The sequence below is a fragment of the Dendropsophus ebraccatus genome, unplaced genomic scaffold (assembly GCF_027789765.1).
Source record: "Dendropsophus ebraccatus isolate aDenEbr1 unplaced genomic scaffold, aDenEbr1.pat pat_scaffold_658_ctg1, whole genome shotgun sequence".
Classification (NCBI taxonomy): Eukaryota; Metazoa; Chordata; class Amphibia; order Anura; family Hylidae; genus Dendropsophus; species Dendropsophus ebraccatus.
Window position 1 is genome coordinate 49556 of NW_027210257.1, and position 9556 is coordinate 59111.

Consider the following 9556-nt stretch of genomic DNA (forward strand, 5'->3'; position numbering starts at 1 on the left):
GGAGATATTGAAGACAGGTGTTTGGCAACGAGCAAGAGGCGGCTGATGAATCGGCCCCCACTCTCCTAGATTTTAAGCAGAAACTTCTGGGGAATTGTACTTGCGGGGTTTGTAAAAGTGAGCTCTTAGCAGAGGATGGTTTCGATCCATCGACCTCTGGGTTATGGGCCCAGCACGCTTCCGCTGCGCCACTCTGCTGCTGCTCAGGAGGTTAGGAAGGCGGGGAAGAGAAGCCGAAATAGGTGGCCTCTGGCTACCATGCGCCAGCAAGTATAGCCATTTGTTAAAGGCCAGGGCCCCCCCTTGAGGCTGTTTTCCTTTTTCGATATTATTGAGTCAAAGGTCATGTGACCTGGCTGGGGCTTCGAGCAATTGCGTGCAGCAACGGTGTCTCTGTGGCGCAATCGGTTAGCGCGTTCGGCTGTTAACCGAAAGGTTGGTGGTTCGAGTCCACCCAGGGACGATGGCCTAATTTTCTTTGGCTTTCAGGGCACAGCGAAAGGCCCTCCTTTGGCAGGCCTGAGCTGCACTCCCAACTGAGAGCTTGGATGTGGTGTCTGTTTTAAATTCCTCAGACTGGGAGCACAGCTCTCTTAAAAGGGTGTTTTAAGGTAGTAGAGGAAGAGCGCAGCCAGAATGTGTGTTTCAGCTGCTCGAAAGGTCCAACACGAAAGGATGCACCCGCCTCCCTCCCCCCAAAGAAAAAGGTCCTTCGAGCCGGAATCGAACCAGCGACCTAAGGATTGCTAATGTTTTTACTACAGTCCTCCGCTCTACCAGCTGAGCTATCGAAGGCTTGGCCGGCCTTTGCTCGCCTACCTCCTAGGCTTGTCAAAGAGTGGCATGAGAAAAGGCATTTGAAAAAGTCAAAAGGTTATGGAGGATGCGGGCATCGATCCCGCTACCTCTCGCATGCTAAGCGAGCGCTCTACCATTTGAGCTAATCCCCCTCTCACGTCCGTTCACTTTGGCCATCATCCCACCACGCTGTGACTTAAATAACCAGTTTTTTTTTGTTTTTTTTTTGTTTTGTTTTTTTAAGTGTGCATCCCAATCGCCACAAGTAAGAAACTATTGGGAAGCTGACAGGACTTGGGGCAGCCTGGGATGGTCCCCAGTTTAAAGTACTTTCCTTCCTTTTTTCAAACTTGTGTTGTTCGCTCGCGAGGAAAGCTGCGTTGGCCTCCGCCGAGTTTCTGTAGTGTAGTGGTCATCACGTTCGCCTAACACGCGAAAGGTCCCCGGTTCGAAACCGGGCAGAAACATTGGTTTGGGTACCCTTTTGATCCAGGGACAAACCTTTTTACTTCGAAGCCCCAGTTTTCCTCCGCTCGGTTTGAATACTGGCGGCTGGCTCGCCATAGCGGTGCCTGTCTCAACAGGCAGGTTTCTGTAGTGTAGCGGTTATCACGTTCGCCTCACACGCGAAAGGTCCCCGGTTCGAAACCGGGCAGAAACACAGTTCTTTTGCAGCCTTTTGGCTACCCCACTACGTAGCCAAAAGCACCAACACGTGAAATATTCCGGCTTCGAAACCGGGCAGAAGCATGGTGCTTCTGGAAGAAATTTTTGGCTACCCCACTAGTGCAACACAAAACCTTCTTTGCGCAAGCAGGTGATATTTGCTTGCAACAAGGCTTTTTAGACACAGCCACATACTTGTCCAGTTTGTCTTGTTGGAGATATTGAAGACAGGTGTTTGGCAACGAGCAAGAGGCGGCTGATGAATCGGCCCCCACTCTCCTAGATTTTAAGCAGAAACTTCTGGGGAATTGTACTTGCGGGGTTTGTAAAAGTGAGCTCTTAGCAGAGGATGGTTTCGATCCATCGACCTCTGGGTTATGGGCCCAGCACGCTTCCGCTGCGCCACTCTGCTGCTGCTCAGGAGGTTAGGAAGGCGGGGAAGAGAAGCCGAAATAGGTGGCCTCTGGCTACCATGCGCCAGCAAGTATAGCCATTTGTTAAAGGCCAGGGCCCCCCCTTGAGGCTGTTTTCCTTTTTCGATATTATTGAGTCAAAGGTCATGTGACCTGGCTGGGGCTTCGAGCAATTGCGTGCAGCAACGGTGTCTCTGTGGCGCAATCGGTTAGCGCGTTCGGCTGTTAACCGAAAGGTTGGTGGTTCGAGTCCACCCAGGGACGATGGCCTAATTTTCTTTGGCTTTCAGGGCACAGCGAAAGGCCCTCCTTTGGCAGGCCTGAGCTGCACTCCCAACTGAGAGCTTGGATGTGGTGTCTGTTTTAAATTCCTCAGACTGGGAGCACAGCTCTCTTAAAAGGGTGTTTTAAGGTAGTAGAGGAAGAGCGCAGCCAGAATGTGTGTTTCAGCTGCTCGAAAGGTCCAACACGAAAGGATGCACCCGCCTCCCTCCCCCCAAAGAAAAAGGTCCTTCGAGCCGGAATCGAACCAGCGACCTAAGGATTGCTAATGTTTTTACTACAGTCCTCCGCTCTACCAGCTGAGCTATCGAAGGCTTGGCCGGCCTTTGCTCGCCTACCTCCTAGGCTTGTCAAAGAGTGGCATGAGAAAAGGCATTTGAAAAAGTCAAAAGGTTATGGAGGATGCGGGCATCGATCCCGCTACCTCTCGCATGCTAAGCGAGCGCTCTACCATTTGAGCTAATCCCCCTCTCACGTCCGTTCACTTTGGCCATCATCCCACCACGCTGTGACTTAAATAACCAGTTTTTTTTTGTTTTTTTTTGTTTTGTTTTTTTAAGTGTGCATCCCAATCGCCACAAGTAAGAAACTATTGGGAAGCTGACAGGACTTGGGGCAGCCTGGGATGGTCCCCAGTTTAAAGTACTTTCCTTCCTTTTTTCAAACTTGTGTTGTTCGCTCGCGAGGAAAGCTGCGTTGGCCTCCGCCGAGTTTCTGTAGTGTAGTGGTCATCACGTTCGCCTAACACGCGAAAGGTCCCCGGTTCGAAACCGGGCAGAAACATTGGTTTGGGTACCCTTTTGATCCAGGGACAAACCTTTTTACTTCGAAGCCCCAGTTTTCCTCCGCTCGGTTTGAATACTGGCGGCTGGCTCGCCATAGCGGTGCCTGTCTCAACAGGCAGGTTTCTGTAGTGTAGCGGTTATCACGTTCGCCTCACACGCGAAAGGTCCCCGGTTCGAAACCGGGCAGAAACACAGTTCTTTTGCAGCCTTTTGGCTACCCCACTACGTAGCCAAAAGCACCAACACGTGAAATATTCCGGCTTCGAAACCGGGCAGAAGCATGGTGCTTCTGGAAGAAATTTTTGGCTACCCCACTAGTGCAACACAAAACCTTCTTTGCGCAAGCAGGTGATATTTGCTTGCAACAAGGCTTTTTAGACACAGCCACATACTTGTCCAGTTTGTCTTGTTGGAGATATTGAAGACAGGTGTTTGGCAACGAGCAAGAGGCGGCTGATGAATCGGCCCCCACTCTCCTAGATTTTAAGCAGAAACTTCTGGGGAATTGTACTTGCGGGGTTTGTAAAAGTGAGCTCTTAGCAGAGGATGGTTTCGATCCATCGACCTCTGGGTTATGGGCCCAGCACGCTTCCGCTGCGCCACTCTGCTGCTGCTCAGGAGGTTAGGAAGGCGGGGAAGAGAAGCCGAAATAGGTGGCCTCTGGCTACCATGCGCCAGCAAGTATAGCCATTTGTTAAAGGCCAGGGCCCCCCCTTGAGGCTGTTTTCCTTTTTCGATATTATTGAGTCAAAGGTCATGTGACCTGGCTGGGGCTTCGAGCAATTGCGTGCAGCAACGGTGTCTCTGTGGCGCAATCGGTTAGCGCGTTCGGCTGTTAACCGAAAGGTTGGTGGTTCGAGTCCACCCAGGGACGATGGCCTAATTTTCTTTGGCTTTCAGGGCACAGCGAAAGGCCCTCCTTTGGCAGGCCTGAGCTGCACTCCCAACTGAGAGCTTGGATGTGGTGTCTGTTTTAAATTCCTCAGACTGGGAGCACAGCTCTCTTAAAAGGGTGTTTTAAGGTAGTAGAGGAAGAGCGCAGCCAGAATGTGTGTTTCAGCTGCTCGAAAGGTCCAACACGAAAGGATGCACCCGCCTCCCTCCCCCCAAAGAAAAAGGTCCTTCGAGCCGGAATCGAACCAGCGACCTAAGGATTGCTAATGTTTTTACTACAGTCCTCCGCTCTACCAGCTGAGCTATCGAAGGCTTGGCCGGCCTTTGCTCGCCTACCTCCTAGGCTTGTCAAAGAGTGGCATGAGAAAAGGCATTTGAAAAAGTCAAAAGGTTATGGAGGATGCGGGCATCGATCCCGCTACCTCTCGCATGCTAAGCGAGCGCTCTACCATTTGAGCTAATCCCCCTCTCACGTCCGTTCACTTTGGCCATCATCCCACCACGCTGTGACTTAAATAACCAGTTTTTTTTTGTTTTTTTTTGTTTTGTTTTTTTAAGTGTGCATCCCAATCGCCACAAGTAAGAAACTATTGGGAAGCTGACAGGACTTGGGGCAGCCTGGGATGGTCCCCAGTTTAAAGTACTTTCCTTCCTTTTTTCAAACTTGTGTTGTTCGCTCGCGAGGAAAGCTGCGTTGGCCTCCGCCGAGTTTCTGTAGTGTAGTGGTCATCACGTTCGCCTAACACGCGAAAGGTCCCCGGTTCGAAACCGGGCAGAAACATTGGTTTGGGTACCCTTTTGATCCAGGGACAAACCTTTTTACTTCGAAGCCCCAGTTTTCCTCCGCTCGGTTTGAATACTGGCGGCTGGCTCGCCATAGCGGTGCCTGTCTCAACAGGCAGGTTTCTGTAGTGTAGCGGTTATCACGTTCGCCTCACACGCGAAAGGTCCCCGGTTCGAAACCGGGCAGAAACACAGTTCTTTTGCAGCCTTTTGGCTACCCCACTACGTAGCCAAAAGCACCAACACGTGAAATATTCCGGCTTCGAAACCGGGCAGAAGCATGGTGCTTCTGGAAGAAATTTTTGGCTACCCCACTAGTGCAACACAAAACCTTCTTTGCGCAAGCAGGTGATATTTGCTTGCAACAAGGCTTTTTAGACACAGCCACATACTTGTCCAGTTTGTCTTGTTGGAGATATTGAAGACAGGTGTTTGGCAACGAGCAAGAGGCGGCTGATGAATCGGCCCCCACTCTCCTAGATTTTAAGCAGAAACTTCTGGGGAATTGTACTTGCGGGGTTTGTAAAAGTGAGCTCTTAGCAGAGGATGGTTTCGATCCATCGACCTCTGGGTTATGGGCCCAGCACGCTTCCGCTGCGCCACTCTGCTGCTGCTCAGGAGGTTAGGAAGGCGGGGAAGAGAAGCCGAAATAGGTGGCCTCTGGCTACCATGCGCCAGCAAGTATAGCCATTTGTTAAAGGCCAGGGCCCCCCCTTGAGGCTGTTTTCCTTTTTCGATATTATTGAGTCAAAGGTCATGTGACCTGGCTGGGGCTTCGAGCAATTGCGTGCAGCAACGGTGTCTCTGTGGCGCAATCGGTTAGCGCGTTCGGCTGTTAACCGAAAGGTTGGTGGTTCGAGTCCACCCAGGGACGATGGCCTAATTTTCTTTGGCTTTCAGGGCACAGCGAAAGGCCCTCCTTTGGCAGGCCTGAGCTGCACTCCCAACTGAGAGCTTGGATGTGGTGTCTGTTTTAAATTCCTCAGACTGGGAGCACAGCTCTCTTAAAAGGGTGTTTTAAGGTAGTAGAGGAAGAGCGCAGCCAGAATGTGTGTTTCAGCTGCTCGAAAGGTCCAACACGAAAGGATGCACCCGCCTCCCTCCCCCCAAAGAAAAAGGTCCTTCGAGCCGGAATCGAACCAGCGACCTAAGGATTGCTAATGTTTTTACTACAGTCCTCCGCTCTACCAGCTGAGCTATCGAAGGCTTGGCCGGCCTTTGCTCGCCTACCTCCTAGGCTTGTCAAAGAGTGGCATGAGAAAAGGCATTTGAAAAAGTCAAAAGGTTATGGAGGATGCGGGCATCGATCCCGCTACCTCTCGCATGCTAAGCGAGCGCTCTACCATTTGAGCTAATCCCCCTCTCACGTCCGTTCACTTTGGCCATCATCCCACCACGCTGTGACTTAAATAACCAGTTTTTTTTGTTTTTTTTTGTTTTGTTTTTTTAAGTGTGCATCCCAATCGCCACAAGTAAGAAACTATTGGGAAGCTGACAGGACTTGGGGCAGCCTGGGATGGTCCCCAGTTTAAAGTACTTTCCTTCCTTTTTTCAAACTTGTGTTGTTCGCTCGCGAGGAAAGCTGCGTTGGCCTCCGCCGAGTTTCTGTAGTGTAGTGGTCATCACGTTCGCCTAACACGCGAAAGGTCCCCGGTTCGAAACCGGGCAGAAACATTGGTTTGGGTACCCTTTTGATCCAGGGACAAACCTTTTTACTTCGAAGCCCCAGTTTTCCTCCGCTCGGTTTGAATACTGGCGGCTGGCTCGCCATAGCGGTGCCTGTCTCAACAGGCAGGTTTCTGTAGTGTAGCGGTTATCACGTTCGCCTCACACGCGAAAGGTCCCCGGTTCGAAACCGGGCAGAAACACAGTTCTTTTGCAGCCTTTTGGCTACCCCACTACGTAGCCAAAAGCACCAACACGTGAAATATTCCGGCTTCGAAACCGGGCAGAAGCATGGTGCTTCTGGAAGAAATTTTTGGCTACCCCACTAGTGCAACACAAAACCTTCTTTGCGCAAGCAGGTGATATTTGCTTGCAACAAGGCTTTTTAGACACAGCCACATACTTGTCCAGTTTGTCTTGTTGGAGATATTGAAGACAGGTGTTTGGCAACGAGCAAGAGGCGGCTGATGAATCGGCCCCCACTCTCCTAGATTTTAAGCAGAAACTTCTGGGGAATTGTACTTGCGGGGTTTGTAAAAGTGAGCTCTTAGCAGAGGATGGTTTCGATCCATCGACCTCTGGGTTATGGGCCCAGCACGCTTCCGCTGCGCCACTCTGCTGCTGCTCAGGAGGTTAGGAAGGCGGGGAAGAGAAGCCGAAATAGGTGGCCTCTGGCTACCATGCGCCAGCAAGTATAGCCATTTGTTAAAGGCCAGGGCCCCCCCTTGAGGCTGTTTTCCTTTTTCGATATTATTGAGTCAAAGGTCATGTGACCTGGCTGGGGCTTCGAGCAATTGCGTGCAGCAACGGTGTCTCTGTGGCGCAATCGGTTAGCGCGTTCGGCTGTTAACCGAAAGGTTGGTGGTTCGAGTCCACCCAGGGACGATGGCCTAATTTTCTTTGGCTTTCAGGGCACAGCGAAAGGCCCTCCTTTGGCAGGCCTGAGCTGCACTCCCAACTGAGAGCTTGGATGTGGTGTCTGTTTTAAATTCCTCAGACTGGGAGCACAGCTCTCTTAAAAGGGTGTTTTAAGGTAGTAGAGGAAGAGCGCAGCCAGAATGTGTGTTTCAGCTGCTCGAAAGGTCCAACACGAAAGGATGCACCCGCCTCCCTCCCCCCAAAGAAAAAGGTCCTTCGAGCCGGAATCGAACCAGCGACCTAAGGATTGCTAATGTTTTTACTACAGTCCTCCGCTCTACCAGCTGAGCTATCGAAGGCTTGGCCGGCCTTTGCTCGCCTACCTCCTAGGCTTGTCAAAGAGTGGCATGAGAAAAGGCATTTGAAAAAGTCAAAAGGTTATGGAGGATGCGGGCATCGATCCCGCTACCTCTCGCATGCTAAGCGAGCGCTCTACCATTTGAGCTAATCCCCCTCTCACGTCCGTTCACTTTGGCCATCATCCCACCACGCTGTGACTTAAATAACCAGTTTTTTTTTTGTTTTTTTTGTTTTGTTTTTTTAAGTGTGCATCCCAATCGCCACAAGTAAGAAACTATTGGGAAGCTGACAGGACTTGGGGCAGCCTGGGATGGTCCCCAGTTTAAAGTACTTTCCTTCCTTTTTTCAAACTTGTGTTGTTCGCCTCGCGAGGAAAGCTGCGTTGGCCTCCGCCGAGTTTCTGTAGTGTAGTGGTCATCACGTTCGCCTAACACGCGAAAGGTCCCCGGTTCGAAACCGGGCAGAAAACATTGGTTTGGGTACCCTTTTGATCCAGGGACAAACCTTTTTACTTCGAAAGCCCCAGTTTTCCTCCGCTCGGTTTGAATACTGGCGGCTGGCTCGCCATAGCGGTGCCTGTCTCAACAGGCAGGTTTCTGTAGTGTAGCGGTTATCACGTTCGCCTCACACGCGAAAGGTCCCCGGTTCGAAACCGGGCAGAAACACAGTTCTTTTGCAGCCTTTTGGCTACCCCACTACGTAGCCAAAAGCACCAACACGTGAAATATTCCGGCTTCGAAACCGGGCAGAAGCATGGTGCTTCTGGAAGAAATTTTTGGCTACCCCACTAGTGCAACACAAAACCTTCTTTGCGCAAGCAGGTGATATTTGCTTGCAACAAGGCTTTTTAGACACAGCCACATACTTGTCCAGTTTGTCTTGTTGGAGATATTGAAGACAGGTGTTTGGCAACGAGCAAGAGGCGGCTGATGAATCGGCCCCCACTCTCCTAGATTTTAAGCAGAAACTTCTGGGGAATTGTACTTGCGGGGTTTGTAAAAGTGAGCTCTTAGCAGAGGATGGTTTCGATCCATCGACCTCTGGGTTATGGGCCCAGCACGCTTCCGCTGCGCCACTCTGCTGCTGCTCAGGAGGTTAGGAAGGCGGGGAAGAGAAGCCGAAATAGGTGGCCTCTGGCTACCATGCGCCAGCAAGTATAGCCATTTGTTAAAGGCCAGGGCCCCCCCTTGAGGCTGTTTTCCTTTTTCGATATTATTGAGTCAAAGGTCCATGTGACCTGGCTGGGGCTTCGAGCAATTGCGTGCAGCAACGGTGTCTCTGTGGCGCAATCGGTTAGCGCGTTCGGCTGTTAACCGAAAGGTTGGTGGTTCGAGTCCACCCAGGGACGATGGCCTAATTTTCTTTGGCTTTCAGGGCACAGCGAAAGGCCCTCCTTTGGCAGGCCTGAGCTGCACTCCCAACTGAGAGCTTGGATGTGGTGTCTGTTTTAAATTCCTCAGACTGGGAGCACAGCTCTCTTAAAAGGGTGTTTTAAGGTAGTAGAGGAAGAGCGCAGCCAGAATGTGTGTTTCAGCTGCTCGAAAGGTCCAACACGAAAGGATGCACCCGCCTCCCTCCCCCCAAAGAAAAAGGTCCTTCGAGCCGGAATCGAACCAGCGACCTAAGGATTGCTAATGTTTTTACTACAGTCCTCCGCTCTACCAGCTGAGCTATCGAAGGCTTGGCCGGCCTTTGCTCGCCTACCTCCTAGGCTTGTCAAAGAGTGGCATGAGAAAAGGCATTTGAAAAAGTCAAAAGGTTATGGAGGATGCGGGCATCGATCCCGCTACCTCTCGCATGCTAAGCGAGCGCTCTACCATTTGAGCTAATCCCCCTCTCACGTCCGTTCACTTTGGCCATCATCCCACCACGCTGTGACTTAAATAACCAGTTTTTTTTGTTTTTTTTTGTTTTGTTTTTTTAAGTGTGCATCCCAATCGCCACAAGTAAGAAACTATTGGGAAGCTGACAGGACTTGGGGCAGCCTGGGATGGTCCCCAGTTTAAAGTACTTTCCTTCCTTTTTTCAAACTTGTGTTGTTCGCTCGCGAGG

General features: G+C 51.1%; 34 non-coding genes across 34 annotated transcripts; 16 read left to right on the plus strand and 18 right to left on the minus strand.

Annotated features, from left to right (window-relative positions):
- Positions 1-126: 126 nt before the first annotated feature.
- Positions 127-198, minus strand: TRNAM-CAU (transfer RNA methionine (anticodon CAU)). The gene has a single exon. It is a non-coding gene; the product is annotated as a tRNA-Met (tRNA).
- Positions 199-389: 191 nt separating this feature from the next.
- TRNAN-GUU (transfer RNA asparagine (anticodon GUU)) lies at positions 390-463 on the plus strand. Its single transcript has one exon. It is a non-coding gene; the product is annotated as a tRNA-Asn (tRNA).
- Positions 464-708: 245 nt separating this feature from the next.
- Positions 709-795, minus strand: TRNAY-GUA (transfer RNA tyrosine (anticodon GUA)). Its single transcript is given in 2 exon segments — positions 709-744; positions 759-795. It is a non-coding gene; the product is annotated as a tRNA-Tyr (tRNA).
- Positions 796-877: 82 nt separating this feature from the next.
- TRNAA-AGC (transfer RNA alanine (anticodon AGC)) lies at positions 878-950 on the minus strand. Its single transcript has one exon. It is a non-coding gene; the product is annotated as a tRNA-Ala (tRNA).
- A 242-nt stretch (positions 951-1192) lies between these two features.
- Positions 1193-1265, plus strand: TRNAV-AAC (transfer RNA valine (anticodon AAC)). Its single transcript has one exon. It is a non-coding gene; the product is annotated as a tRNA-Val (tRNA).
- Positions 1266-1386: 121 nt separating this feature from the next.
- On the plus strand, positions 1387-1459 carry TRNAV-CAC (transfer RNA valine (anticodon CAC)). Its single transcript has one exon. It is a non-coding gene; the product is annotated as a tRNA-Val (tRNA).
- Positions 1460-1804: 345 nt separating this feature from the next.
- TRNAM-CAU (transfer RNA methionine (anticodon CAU)) lies at positions 1805-1876 on the minus strand. Its single transcript has one exon. It is a non-coding gene; the product is annotated as a tRNA-Met (tRNA).
- Positions 1877-2067: 191 nt separating this feature from the next.
- On the plus strand, positions 2068-2141 carry TRNAN-GUU (transfer RNA asparagine (anticodon GUU)). Its single transcript has one exon. It is a non-coding gene; the product is annotated as a tRNA-Asn (tRNA).
- Positions 2142-2386: 245 nt separating this feature from the next.
- On the minus strand, positions 2387-2473 carry TRNAY-GUA (transfer RNA tyrosine (anticodon GUA)). The gene is given in 2 exon segments: positions 2387-2422; positions 2437-2473. It is a non-coding gene; the product is annotated as a tRNA-Tyr (tRNA).
- Positions 2474-2555: 82 nt separating this feature from the next.
- TRNAA-AGC (transfer RNA alanine (anticodon AGC)) lies at positions 2556-2628 on the minus strand. The gene has a single exon. It is a non-coding gene; the product is annotated as a tRNA-Ala (tRNA).
- Positions 2629-2869: 241 nt separating this feature from the next.
- Positions 2870-2942, plus strand: TRNAV-AAC (transfer RNA valine (anticodon AAC)). Its single transcript has one exon. It is a non-coding gene; the product is annotated as a tRNA-Val (tRNA).
- Positions 2943-3063: 121 nt separating this feature from the next.
- On the plus strand, positions 3064-3136 carry TRNAV-CAC (transfer RNA valine (anticodon CAC)). Its single transcript has one exon. It is a non-coding gene; the product is annotated as a tRNA-Val (tRNA).
- Positions 3137-3481: 345 nt separating this feature from the next.
- TRNAM-CAU (transfer RNA methionine (anticodon CAU)) lies at positions 3482-3553 on the minus strand. The gene has a single exon. It is a non-coding gene; the product is annotated as a tRNA-Met (tRNA).
- A 191-nt stretch (positions 3554-3744) lies between these two features.
- Positions 3745-3818, plus strand: TRNAN-GUU (transfer RNA asparagine (anticodon GUU)). The gene has a single exon. It is a non-coding gene; the product is annotated as a tRNA-Asn (tRNA).
- Positions 3819-4063: 245 nt separating this feature from the next.
- Positions 4064-4150, minus strand: TRNAY-GUA (transfer RNA tyrosine (anticodon GUA)). The gene is given in 2 exon segments: positions 4064-4099; positions 4114-4150. It is a non-coding gene; the product is annotated as a tRNA-Tyr (tRNA).
- Positions 4151-4232: 82 nt separating this feature from the next.
- TRNAA-AGC (transfer RNA alanine (anticodon AGC)) lies at positions 4233-4305 on the minus strand. Its single transcript has one exon. It is a non-coding gene; the product is annotated as a tRNA-Ala (tRNA).
- Positions 4306-4546: 241 nt separating this feature from the next.
- On the plus strand, positions 4547-4619 carry TRNAV-AAC (transfer RNA valine (anticodon AAC)). Its single transcript has one exon. It is a non-coding gene; the product is annotated as a tRNA-Val (tRNA).
- Positions 4620-4740: 121 nt separating this feature from the next.
- TRNAV-CAC (transfer RNA valine (anticodon CAC)) lies at positions 4741-4813 on the plus strand. The gene has a single exon. It is a non-coding gene; the product is annotated as a tRNA-Val (tRNA).
- A 345-nt stretch (positions 4814-5158) lies between these two features.
- On the minus strand, positions 5159-5230 carry TRNAM-CAU (transfer RNA methionine (anticodon CAU)). Its single transcript has one exon. It is a non-coding gene; the product is annotated as a tRNA-Met (tRNA).
- Positions 5231-5421: 191 nt separating this feature from the next.
- Positions 5422-5495, plus strand: TRNAN-GUU (transfer RNA asparagine (anticodon GUU)). The gene has a single exon. It is a non-coding gene; the product is annotated as a tRNA-Asn (tRNA).
- Positions 5496-5740: 245 nt separating this feature from the next.
- TRNAY-GUA (transfer RNA tyrosine (anticodon GUA)) lies at positions 5741-5827 on the minus strand. The gene is given in 2 exon segments: positions 5741-5776; positions 5791-5827. It is a non-coding gene; the product is annotated as a tRNA-Tyr (tRNA).
- Positions 5828-5909: 82 nt separating this feature from the next.
- Positions 5910-5982, minus strand: TRNAA-AGC (transfer RNA alanine (anticodon AGC)). Its single transcript has one exon. It is a non-coding gene; the product is annotated as a tRNA-Ala (tRNA).
- A 240-nt stretch (positions 5983-6222) lies between these two features.
- TRNAV-AAC (transfer RNA valine (anticodon AAC)) lies at positions 6223-6295 on the plus strand. The gene has a single exon. It is a non-coding gene; the product is annotated as a tRNA-Val (tRNA).
- A 121-nt stretch (positions 6296-6416) lies between these two features.
- Positions 6417-6489, plus strand: TRNAV-CAC (transfer RNA valine (anticodon CAC)). Its single transcript has one exon. It is a non-coding gene; the product is annotated as a tRNA-Val (tRNA).
- Positions 6490-6834: 345 nt separating this feature from the next.
- Positions 6835-6906, minus strand: TRNAM-CAU (transfer RNA methionine (anticodon CAU)). Its single transcript has one exon. It is a non-coding gene; the product is annotated as a tRNA-Met (tRNA).
- A 191-nt stretch (positions 6907-7097) lies between these two features.
- On the plus strand, positions 7098-7171 carry TRNAN-GUU (transfer RNA asparagine (anticodon GUU)). The gene has a single exon. It is a non-coding gene; the product is annotated as a tRNA-Asn (tRNA).
- Positions 7172-7416: 245 nt separating this feature from the next.
- TRNAY-GUA (transfer RNA tyrosine (anticodon GUA)) lies at positions 7417-7503 on the minus strand. The gene is given in 2 exon segments: positions 7417-7452; positions 7467-7503. It is a non-coding gene; the product is annotated as a tRNA-Tyr (tRNA).
- An 82-nt stretch (positions 7504-7585) lies between these two features.
- TRNAA-AGC (transfer RNA alanine (anticodon AGC)) lies at positions 7586-7658 on the minus strand. Its single transcript has one exon. It is a non-coding gene; the product is annotated as a tRNA-Ala (tRNA).
- Positions 7659-7900: 242 nt separating this feature from the next.
- TRNAV-AAC (transfer RNA valine (anticodon AAC)) lies at positions 7901-7974 on the plus strand. The gene has a single exon. It is a non-coding gene; the product is annotated as a tRNA-Val (tRNA).
- A 122-nt stretch (positions 7975-8096) lies between these two features.
- Positions 8097-8169, plus strand: TRNAV-CAC (transfer RNA valine (anticodon CAC)). The gene has a single exon. It is a non-coding gene; the product is annotated as a tRNA-Val (tRNA).
- Positions 8170-8514: 345 nt separating this feature from the next.
- On the minus strand, positions 8515-8586 carry TRNAM-CAU (transfer RNA methionine (anticodon CAU)). The gene has a single exon. It is a non-coding gene; the product is annotated as a tRNA-Met (tRNA).
- Positions 8587-8778: 192 nt separating this feature from the next.
- On the plus strand, positions 8779-8852 carry TRNAN-GUU (transfer RNA asparagine (anticodon GUU)). The gene has a single exon. It is a non-coding gene; the product is annotated as a tRNA-Asn (tRNA).
- Positions 8853-9097: 245 nt separating this feature from the next.
- On the minus strand, positions 9098-9184 carry TRNAY-GUA (transfer RNA tyrosine (anticodon GUA)). Its single transcript is given in 2 exon segments — positions 9098-9133; positions 9148-9184. It is a non-coding gene; the product is annotated as a tRNA-Tyr (tRNA).
- Positions 9185-9266: 82 nt separating this feature from the next.
- Positions 9267-9339, minus strand: TRNAA-AGC (transfer RNA alanine (anticodon AGC)). The gene has a single exon. It is a non-coding gene; the product is annotated as a tRNA-Ala (tRNA).
- Between the last annotated feature and the right edge of the window lie 217 nt (positions 9340-9556).